We start from the raw sequence: 11,894 nt of genomic DNA, 5'->3' as shown, positions 1-11,894 counted from the left end.
ACATCATTATGACAAACTCCTGTGAACCCCTATTAAATATGATGCTGCAGGAGCAGGAGCTCATGGTAATTGCCGTTTAATGGCATTCAGTTCAGTTCCCTTGCAAAGAACACCCTCAGGAAATTATATCCCGAGCAAGGGGAAACATTTGAACCTGCTACCATTTGTAGCTAAATAATAAAATAAAGATGAAATTGTTCAATGGCAAGAGCAGCATCCAGAGGCACCTTAATTCTCTAGTATCTTAACCATTTGTTTGTTGGTTTTTTAATCTTGGGATGCTTTAATTATTTTCACTGCCTAATACAAAGGGGAGAATGTGACCAGCTTCATAACCTGAGGATTCCTCATTATTTTTTTTTTATTTTATTTATGATAGTCACACAGAGAGAGAGAGAGAGAGAGAGAGAGGCAGAGACATAGGCAGAGGGAGAAGCAGGCTCCATGCACTGGGAGCCCGACGTAGGATTCGATCCTGGGTCTCCAGGAGCGTGCCCTGGGCCAAAGGCAGGCACCAAACTGCTGCGCCACCCAGGGATTCCCTGAGGATTCCTCATGATATTATGTTTGACATTACTAATAGCATATAGCATAGTTATAAGAAAAAAATGCAGGATGTACAAACCTAGGCATGAATCCTGGCAACATCATGGCTGTGTGATCCTGAGGAAGCTTCTTAATCTCTCTGACCTTCAGAGTTTGCTTATGTTTTAAATGAGATAGCGTATGTCCAATGCCCGCTGAAGCACCAGATAGCAGCTAAACTTTCAACAAACACCACCTGTTGTTAATGTCCTCTGTGGTCATTCTGCTGGCAAAGCTGCCTCCAGAGATATCTTAAAATAGTTCCACTTAAACTGGGAATAGGAAAATAATGGGAAGAACTAAGACATCATAATGCTGATTCGCATGCACTCGCCCCTGCTTATATCCCCAGGGAAATCTAGAGCATTCTTTCGTAACTGGTGGTCAATCCTACACAATAAAAAGATGGAGCTATGCTGAGAAGGCTTAGAGCCTTCCAAAAAGAAAGAGGAAATCTGAGCTGCTGCAGCTCAGCTGCCTAAATACCAAGCAAGCCAGCTGGTGGGAGAGGAAGAAGTCAGGGGAAGTCAAAGAATAATACATACTGTGAAAATCTGATGTGCGTGTGCAGCCACAGTCTGGAGAAGAGTTTCCAGCCTCTTCTGTGCTCGTTCTAATCATCTGGTTTGACGAGAAAACCTTTGCCCCAGTGAATTCTATAAAAAGGTCCAGGGAATGAATATTCTACTGTAGCTGTGTAATGACTTTTTCTTTGGAGGCAATGGTCAAAAAACAAAGTCCGGACTAGAATCAAGTCTACTTCCAAGGGTAAAACTGAGTGAGCTCCAGAATCCTCCAACTATTTTGGGGGGGGGGGGGGGGGGAATAAAGCAAAGGTACTTTTCATCAGCTCAGGTGGAGGCAGCTAGGCATACTATTTCGCATTTAGCCTGTATTTGTGGAAGCAATGCTTTGTGCTTCATCCTTTACGTCTGTGGTGACCAACATGAACAGCATTTTGCTGCTTCAAAATAAAACAATAACAGTTACTGAGCACTTCTGATGCTCCAGGTACAAAACTCTTGAAAGAAACGGGACAGAATCTGCGCAGTCAGGACACACTGAGCTTCCCAGGAGGCTCTGCAGTAACTGTTTTCTCCCGTCACGTGCCCATACATGTGAATGTCATTCAGGTTCTCACAGGGCCAGATACAGACAGGAAGGATTTCACAGCTCTACCACCACAAAGGCCTCCAGTTATTCAAATTCTTTCAAATTATTCTTTCCTTAATGAAGACTTTGTTCCCTGATACCCAGCCTGCTGACATCCTTCCATTCCCCTGCAGTCACTATCTTGATTTTTCCACTCTTTGGCTAGCTGCAGTATTCATGTCAGTAAGTTCTGTGCATTGTAGAGCTCATGAAGGGATTGTCATTTCACCCTGTAGACTCACTCCTCCTTGCAATACTGACAGCTGACTTAAGTCCTGGTTATGATTAATGACAACTTGGTAGTGGCTTTACATAGCACATTTCATTTCCAGATTACAAAAGGCTCTGGAAAAGTTCTCTCACAGTCCCTCCCCAGCAGGATGGAAAGATTTAAGAAGACAAAGCATGAGTTACATGCTCAATAAAAAGTAATGAAAGAAAAAATAGAAATCTGGGCTTAAGCCATTGAGTCTATTCATGAAGCTAGGAGGCCTCCCCATAAAGGAAGAGGCATGAAAGCACCATGTGGTAGAAGCTCATAACACAGATGGGAAAAATTGCAGTACTGTTGCTTCACAAACAGCCCCACACACAAAGGGCAGGGAGAGACCAAAGAGGCAGCCACTCCAGACTGGAAGGTGGTAGGTTTAATAAGCAAGAAAATTTCTATCCCAGGCTTAACATGGGCACCACAAGATGAGATCTCTGCATCCAGCTGCCAGAATATTAAAAGTTTATGTAGAGGCACTAATAAGGTTCAGGCATATATACCATACAGATGGTCTCAACAACACAGTGGTCTCTTAAGGCTGCATCCTTGAAATGGTTTCCGCTGTGGGGACAGTGGGCAGAACATGCATTCCAAGGACAGGGTAGGGGGTAAGGAGCCTCTGATTGCCCAGGTCCAGCTCACAGGTCAAATGGCAGTCATGTCCTCTCAATGACCTCCTCCAACAAGTACTCCTCTTTTCTTTGGTCTCTGAAAATCTATTTGTGGCTTTGAAATAGATGCATTAGTCAGGTGGGACTACTATTATTCTAGTTATTGATCAAGGATTTTAAAAACAGCTTGGAGAGTTGTTACTACTTTTGGGTTTTGTGGTTTATTTATAATCAGGCAGTTTGTCATCCTTCTTTCAAGATCAACAATAATCAGAGAGGAACACTTATTGTGTGTGTTTGAATTGAGCAGAAAGTTCAAGACCTCTGTTATAGGCCCACCAAAACCACAAGGACTCCAAACTCTTCTTTCTTAAACCCCATCAACTTGTTCTTCGAGATGAAGAAGAGGCTCTTGAGGGCAATTTCTGACACAGCCCTTTTAGTTGATGGAGGCCAAAGAGTTCAGTGGAAAAAGTTTTGAAGTCTTGTAAGAGGTGACTTCAAGCCCCATCTCAGACCCGGATTTCTGTGGAACAGGTTCTTTAATCTCCCAATGGGCTGTGTTCTTGTAGTTGAATGAAAGTTCAGTTCTAAGAAAATTAAGGAACATATTAAAAAAAAAAAACTAAGTTACAGCAAAGTTGACTTATTCAGAAAACAAAATTCCTGAAATGTAGGATATCTACACATAGGAAAGATATACAGATATGATAATTTTGGTACTATATATTTCATTGATAAAGAAAGATAATCAGAGCCACCTGGGTGGTTCAGTCAACTAAGTATGTGGCTCTTGGTTTCAGCTCAGGTCACCATCTCAGTGTTGTGGGATCGAGCCCCATGTAGGGTTCCACACTTAGCACTGAGAATGCTTGAGATCCTCTCTCTCCCTCTGCTCCTCCAACCACTCACACACACACTCTCACTCTCTAAAGTAAATAAATAAATCTTAAAAGATAGAGATAATCAATTGAGTATCAATACTAAATACAACAAAATGAAGTTGGTAAATGAATTACACATAGAAGGAAAAAGAAGAAAAGAAAAGGAAAAAAGAAAAGAAAAGAAAAAAGAAAAGAAAAGAAAAAAAGAAAAGAAACAAGAAAAGAAAAGAAAGAAAAGAAAAGAAAAAAGAAAAGAAAAGAAAAGAAAAGAAAAGAAAAGAAAAGAAAAGAAAAAAAGAAAAGACAGAAAGAAAGAAGAAAAGTTAGTTCTGTTTTAGCTCCTAAGGGATGTTATGCATATTAGATCACCAGGATAAGAATATACCAAGCTCTTCCAAGGAAAGTGATAGTAACCATCAAAATATTTGACGAAGATGAATGATAAATTTTCTTGAAGACATAGTATGTACAAAGCATTGGGTACTAAGAAGAGAAAAGTGTAAAACACAATTCTTGTCATTCTGTATTTTATAGGCTTGCCTTAGATAATAGACAAACATCCCTTTAAAAAGTAACTCAAAACAAACCTATGCTGTATAGTATGTGAATAAATAGAGGTATAAATGCCATAGGAGATATATGTGGAAGAGAGGACATAGGAACTATAGAAGAGTTTATAAAATTAAAGATAAAAGAGAAGAAAAAGAGGGAAAAAACCAGTTAGGAGGGATATTTAAGATGTGCTGAGTTATTAGGAAAACATAGGACTCCCTGGGACAGCTGTAGACCATTTTGCTAAATATTAAGATGGCTTGCACAAGAGAAGAGTAATAAATAAAATGGAAAAAAGAGAAATAGAGGACCTAGAATGTCAGATGATTCAGGCTCTATTGTGCATATACAAACAAAGCTCAGTAAGAAGAAATAATGAAAGGGAAAACCAACCATTTACGATATAAATAAATAACATAGGTAAAACACATATCAATAATTATTCAAAATCTATTGAACAAAACAATGAAACTATAACACTCTTGAGGAGCATAAAAGTAGACTCATACAAAAGGTAAGATATATCATGTTCTGGAGTAGGAAGAGTGAAAGATTCCAATTAATGCTAAGTTAAATTATAAATGTAATGTGATCCCAGTATAAAGGACTATTTTTTCCAAAGCAACATAGCTGATTATAAAGTATATTATTAAAAATAATAAAATGCAATAGTAGCTAGAATATCTCTGGAAAAAAAGCTAAGTAATGAGATAAGGGGAGATTAGCCTTACCATATACTAAAACATAAGCCCTTTCACAGTAAAACAATGTGATATTGCTACATGGATTAACAGACATATCAATAAAAGAGAATTGAATATCTAGAAATAGGACAGTTGCATATGGATATTTAGTGAATTTAAGCAAATCAGTGGAGGAAAGAAAAATGCCTAATGAGTGATGCTGGGGTTACTGATATTCATATTATTTTTTTAAAAAAATTTTTAATATTTTATTTATTTACTTGAGATAGAATGCAAGAGAGAGAACATGAGCAGTGGGGAGGGGCAGATCATTTTAAAGGAAGATATTTTTTAAGATTTTAATTTTTTATTTGAGATAGAGAACAAGTGAGAGAGAACATGAGTAGGGGGGAGAGGCAGAGAAAGAGGGAGAAGCTCTCCACTGAGCAGGGAGCTTGATGCATGGTCTCAATCCCATGACTCCTGGATCATGACCTAAGCCAAAGGCAGATGCTAAACTGACTGAGACACCCAGGTGCCTCTAAAAAAAATAAAAGGATTTAAACTGGATTGTTTATCACACTGTAGACCAAGAAAATTTCCGATGGACAAGACATTTAAATGTAAACATTAAAAACATACAAATATTAGGGAAAAAAGCCTGGGTAAATTCCCCATAATCTGGAAGATGACAAATAGGAAGTTATAAAGAAAGAGATTAATACATTTGATGAATAAATATTTTTAAATATCATGGCAAATATAAATCATAAGCAAAGTGAAAGAGACAAATGGCAAGTAGAAAAATATTTGCAACATAAATGACAGACCAAGATTAGTATCTCTAAGCTAGAAAGACAATAAATAGGTAACCAGCTAATATGGAGAAGAAAAGCTCCAATAACTCTGTTGAAAAAATGAACAAGAAATTAATGAATATGCTATATGTTCGCAAATTGAACACCAATAAAAAATAAATTAAAAAAGAAACTATGAATATAGATTTAACAGAAAAAGATATGCAAATGTCCTTTTAACATGAGAATTTGCTCAACACAATTCCTAATAAGAGAGCTGCAGATTAAAAGTACAGAGATACTGGGCACCTGGGTGGCTCAGTGGTTGAGCATCTGTCTTCGGCTCAGGTGGTAATCCTGGGGTTCTGGGATCGAATTTTGCATCAGGCTTCCTGGAGGGAAACTGCTTCTTCCTCTGCCTATGTCTCTTTCTCTCTCTCTGCTTCTCTCATGAATAAGTAAATAAAATCTTTTTTTTTTTAAAAGTGCAGAGATACTATTCTCACCCATAAGACTGTCAAAGATTAAAAAGTTTAGCAATATACTCTTACTAAGGGTTTGGAGAAACAGTCTCATACATTGCTGATGAGAATGCCAAATGATATCACCACTAAAGAACAGAATTAAGCAGTATCTAGTAGATTTATAAATACATACGTTTTAATCATTTGGATCAGCAATCTCATGTCAAGAATCATAATGCAATTACACTGATTGTCCCCCACCCCACCATATGCATAAGGCTATTCATTATGTCATTATTTCTAATAGCAAAAGAATGGAAATAACTCAAATGCTCATTCAATAGGAAATAAGTTAAATAACTATCATACATCTAACACACTGGATTGTGATGAGCTGCAAGAAGGAACAAAGATTACTTCAAATGTTGTTATGCTATCTTATAGAGTATGTAAATGTACAAAACTGAGAAACAAAATTATTCAAAAAATAAAAATAATTCTTAACAGTTGGAAACAAAATGAGACAAATGAACTTTACTGAGTTGTTACACAAAGAGAATTATTTCAAGCAATTTAAAAACAGTAATTTATTCTATATAAGGATGTAGTCTTAACAGTAAAAAAAAAACTACAAAGAAATCTTAATCTGTTTGGGGTTGTAATTAAGGTGTTGTCATTCTAAACTGTTGTATGTGCATGTAGATAAGTGGGCAATAATGTTGGTGGCATTGGGAATAAAATTTTTGCCCTGTGAGAAGAGAGACACAAGTTTGGAATCTGAGAAGTTAAATAAAAGCTCTATAATAATAAATTTTAGTTGAAGTCAACAGTATAAGTTTATGATGTACTTTCTTTAAAATTATGCATTTTTTATTTTTGTCCACTAAAAACATCTAGAAATGATGACCACTCAAACAGAAACCCTTATTTCCTTAACTCTCTCTATGGCACTTCCCACCATAGCAAAGTGTGATATCTAGGAAAAATTGCTGATTCTATATCTGGGGCAATAAGTGTATGACATTTTTCATTTTGGAAAATCAAGGAAGTTATCAAAACCTACTAGAGTTGTATCAAAAAAAAAAAAACTCAAAAGCCAACTCGAAGGGATTCTTAACTGACTAAATGCAGGACAACTTGAGTACCAAAATAAACTATTATTTTCATGAAATTTAAAGCCATCATTTTTTAATAATTCTAAAAATTAGAAGTTAAAAACCAGCTCATTGGTCACCTTTGGAAGATGCTGGATGAACCAATACATAATTCTGAGAATTATTAACTAAATTCAAAGAACTGACCATATGTCTTGCCTTTCCTGTATATGCTACCTCAGGGTAACCAAGTAGTTGATGATGGAAAGTGACTATTTTTAAAAGAATTACAGTTAATTAATAGATTATAATATCACTTTGCAACCTCTAATGAAACACTGGATCAAAGTAATGATCATCAATGGCTCTGAACCCAAGTAATGATCATCAGTGGCTCCGAACCCTTTAGGTGAAAAACTGATGAGGAACTTTATCAAGCTCATGATCCCTGAGCCTCCTGATTAATCTCAACATTACAAAAAAAGAAAGAAATCATCCACTTAATTCCATCTGAGATAATGAAATATGAAATTGACAATTTTGAAGTACTCTTATCAAAAATTTGAAGATAAATTTGATCATACCTCCAAATCTATAAGTATTAAGTTGAACCACATAAAATTGCCAAAACTTGACTATTCTGACCTACAAAAATATAATTTCATTTGGCTCAACCCAAAACCTAAATAAAGGGGGCAGAGAAGCAGGCTAAGTTAAATTCAGTTGTGAGACAACTGGAAAATTCCAGACAGTAAAAATTACCCAATTTCTGCAATAACAATAAAACAACAAAACTTTTGTAAGAAAAATTTTAAAGGAGAGGAGAGAGTACTCATAGACTAAAAAAGACTTGAAATTTATTGAATAAAAACAAATGTGGAACTAATTAGGATTCTGATTCAAATAGTCCAACTGTCAAAAGAAAATAAGACAATTAAGAAATTTTAAAACTGTTTGGATGTTTGCTGATAATAAAGAATCCCTGCTGATTTTTTCATACTTTAGTGGCATTGTGGTTATTTTACAAAAGAGTACTTATTTTTCGGAGATATATACTAGAATATATTAGAGATAAAATACAATTAGCCTGAGATTATAAATGAAAAAGGTTGAGAAAGTGTTGGCAATTATGGAAAATGGGTGCTGGTAAATGGGCATTTATTAAACTATTCTCTATGCTTCTGTATAATGTTATACATATATATATATACCATTTTCCATACTTAAAAATTACAGGAAAGATTTAGACTCTAATCATTGGAGAGTCATTGAAAGTCTCTCATTAGGGAACAACAGATTCATCAGATTATAAAAATAACACATTCTTGGCTGGCATTTTCCTATGGTATACATAGGAGCCCAATATAACTGCAATTCCTTTTAACCTGACTGTTTGAAGCCTAAAGCAAAGGTATCTCCAAAACGAGTGGGTGGCAGACACATTTGCCTTACAGCAATTTTTTTTAAAGAGAGAAATGAAAGAAAAAAGTCAACAGGCAGGTCAGATCTTTATGATTCTCTAATGCTCCAACAGATCCGCAAGAAAAAGATTTTCCAAATAAATTGATGTTGTATAACTCAAAGACAGGAAAGGTTGTGCAAAGTTTGTGCGCCCTTTTTTGAACAAAACTTTAGACATGAACCAATTTAAGCTACCTGAGCAGAAAGTTAAAATGATATATTAGTTTTTTCTCTATCTAAAGGAAATAGCTCTACATTTTCAGGTACAGTTCTACATTATGGTAATGTAAAATACATTAACATGTGTTAATGTACAAACTTGTTTATGCTGTTAATTTTCTTTTTTAAAAAATTATTTATTTATTTATTTATTTATTTGAGAGACACAGAAATGGTGAGAGAGACAGCATGAGCGGGGTGAGAGTCAGAGAGAGAAGCAGACTCCCGCTGAACAGGGAGCCTGATATGGGACTCGATCCTGGAAGTCCAGGATCATGACCTGAGCCAAAGGCAGACCCTCAACCAACTGAGCCACCCAGGCACCCATGCTGTTAATTTTCTTAAGAAAGCTTTTTTACCCAAAGATACAAACATTACCTTAAGCCTTAGTGTGTCTTTAATTCTATTTATTTTGGATTTTATACATGGCTTCCAAGTATTTTCAAGATCTGATTCTTGCCACCCCTGAAAACAGCAGATTCATTTTTTGTTGCTTACTATCAACCAGCTCTCTCACTGTGGTGAACACACTCAAAGGGGGCCCTCAAGGATTTCTGTCCTTTGGTGTCCAACTCCTATGGGATCCCCTTCCCTTCAGCCTACACAGGACCTGCGACCTGCTTCTAAGCAATGTTGTATAGCAAAGGATGTTGTATACCACTCCTGTGACTAGGTTACCTTATCTGACAAAGGTAGGGAAATTTGTCACTCTCATTATTAGACTGTGAAATATAGATGACTCTATCTTCCTAGCATGCATTAGAGAGACTCTGGCTGGCTTTATAGAAGCAAGTTGCTATGATGTGAAGGGAAGAGGCCACATGGCAGGGCCTCCAAGATTTTCAGGGCCTTGATCTTTCAACCATAAGGAGATACATTTTACTAACAATCACATGAACTTGAAAGATTATCTCAAACTCCAGAAAGGAACACAGCTCATCTGACACCTCAATTTGTCTCGTGAGAGTCTGAGCAGAGAATTTAAGTTAGCCATGTCCAGACTACTGGTCCATGGAAACTAAGATAATAATGACCTGTTGTTTCGAGGCACATGGTGACTCAGTTAGTTAAGTGTCTGACTTCTGCCCAGGTCATGATCTCAGGGTCCTGGGATCAAGCCCTGCGTGGGGCTCCCCACTCAGCAAAGAGTTTGCTTCTCCCTCTGTCTCTCTCCTTGCTGTTCGTTCTCTCTCTCTCTCTCTCTCTCTCTCTCTCTCTCCCCCTCTCTCCTCAGTAAATAGAAACTTTAAAAAAATAAATAAATATAAGACATGCTGTTTGAAGCTGCTAAGTTGTGGTTAGCAACTTATGTGGCAGCAATAGAAAATTACATACTTGTGATTACATTTCCATGGTCCCCTTTCCATTTTCAAGTTATTAGGTCTGTTTGGAATGACCTCCCTCCTTTATTTACTTTTCATATGTTTTTGCAAAGACATGTAGCTGAAAGTATGCTTACTTTTAGATCTTACTTGAATATCTTTTGTGTCTCCAGTTCTTGCTTCTACTTATGCTTCCAACAACAGCAGTTGCCTAAAATGTGCATCTAATATTGCAAATATCACCCTATATTATAATTGTTTATGGCCTAGGTCCCTAATCAGACATTGAGTTTCTCATTTATTCATTCATTAATTCAACCTTTATTTCCTGTTCAGAACATACTAGATAGTGTGCTAAGCTCTGGGGAGGCAGACTTAAAAGTCTTTTCTCAAAAGACAGAGACCATCTTTTATTCATCCTTATGTTTCCTGATGAGTGTTGCATCTGGAACACACAAAAAAAAATGGGGGGGGGGGGATCCTTTAGTCCAAAATCTCAGTTTTCCAAAGATATTTTGCTAAATAGCCAATTCACCAAAAACTGGCAAGCACCTAAAACTGGTTTTTCACAGTCATTTCACTTTGAAAAGCAAACATAGGTTCAGGGTATGTCTGCAGAAATTGGGAAAGATTTAAGAAAAAGTCCACCACTTGAATTTTGAGCCCTGATTACATTCTATAATATGAATCCCATGAAACTTTGATATTCAGCCAAGTGAAACTCTGTGGGGAAAAGACACTAGCAAAGCTGAGCAAATTGATCATCTGGTGAGTTAATTGCAGTAAATTGGATTGCAGTTTATTATTTTTATCTCTTTGGTAGAAACAATAAAAACAACACTGATTTTCAGGAAGACAAGATCCATGAACTGGAAGAGTTGCAGAGAACATTGTGGAAGGAATAAGACGTGAACTGAAATTTGAAAGAGAAGAATCTAAATGAATGGAGAACTTTAAAGTCTCTAAGGAGGGATCCCTGGGTGGTGCAGCGGTTTAGCACTTGCCTTTGGCCCAGAGCGCGATCCTGGAGACCCGGGATCGAATCCCACGTCGGGCTCCCGGTGCATGGAGCCTCCTTCTCCCTCTGCCTGTGTCTCTGCCTCTCTCTCTCTCTGTGTGACCATCATAAATAATAAATAAATAAGTAAATAAATAAAGTCTCTAAGGAGAACGTTGGAACAGGCTGATTATTAAGGAAAGCGAAGCTACCTTTCACCAAAACAACTAGGTCCAAATTTAATTTATTATCTATTATAAATATTATAAATTATGTATTAATTTACTTATAGAACACATTATAATTAAAAACAAACATTCACAAAGAGACTTGGAGTTCAGAATGTTGTTTGAAGGGTAAAATGCTGACCTTGAAAAGAACTTCATTTCTGACAGTCAACTCTGGAGGATTTAGAATGAGACATGGAAACTTTGTAAGCCACATGTTTCCTTTAAAAACAAAAGCAAATGCAAAGACATTTTCCTTAGTAACAATAGCAAAAATACTACCCCTTTGTTGTTTGGTCTTACTTACATGTGTCTCTTATGAGAGTATTGCTAGTGGTCTTTATGGTTTCTTGATTTCTTACCTATCATCAGATTTTTGTCTCTTCATAAAATGAATCCAAGCTATTCCTTTTTTGGTTTTATTCTGTGTTTCCTATTTTTTGAAGTTGTTTGTGAAGTTTTAGAATTATTTCTTCCTTCAGTGAGTAGTAGAAGCTATTGACATAACAGTTTTGGCCTGGTGTTTATCACTATATTCAGATTTTCCATTTCTTTCTGGGCATTATATTTTTCTT

Source organism: Vulpes lagopus, chromosome 5, assembly GCF_018345385.1.
Source record: "Vulpes lagopus strain Blue_001 chromosome 5, ASM1834538v1, whole genome shotgun sequence".
NCBI classification, from domain to species: domain Eukaryota; kingdom Metazoa; phylum Chordata; class Mammalia; order Carnivora; family Canidae; genus Vulpes; species Vulpes lagopus.
Note: the sequence above shows the minus strand (reverse complement) of the source record.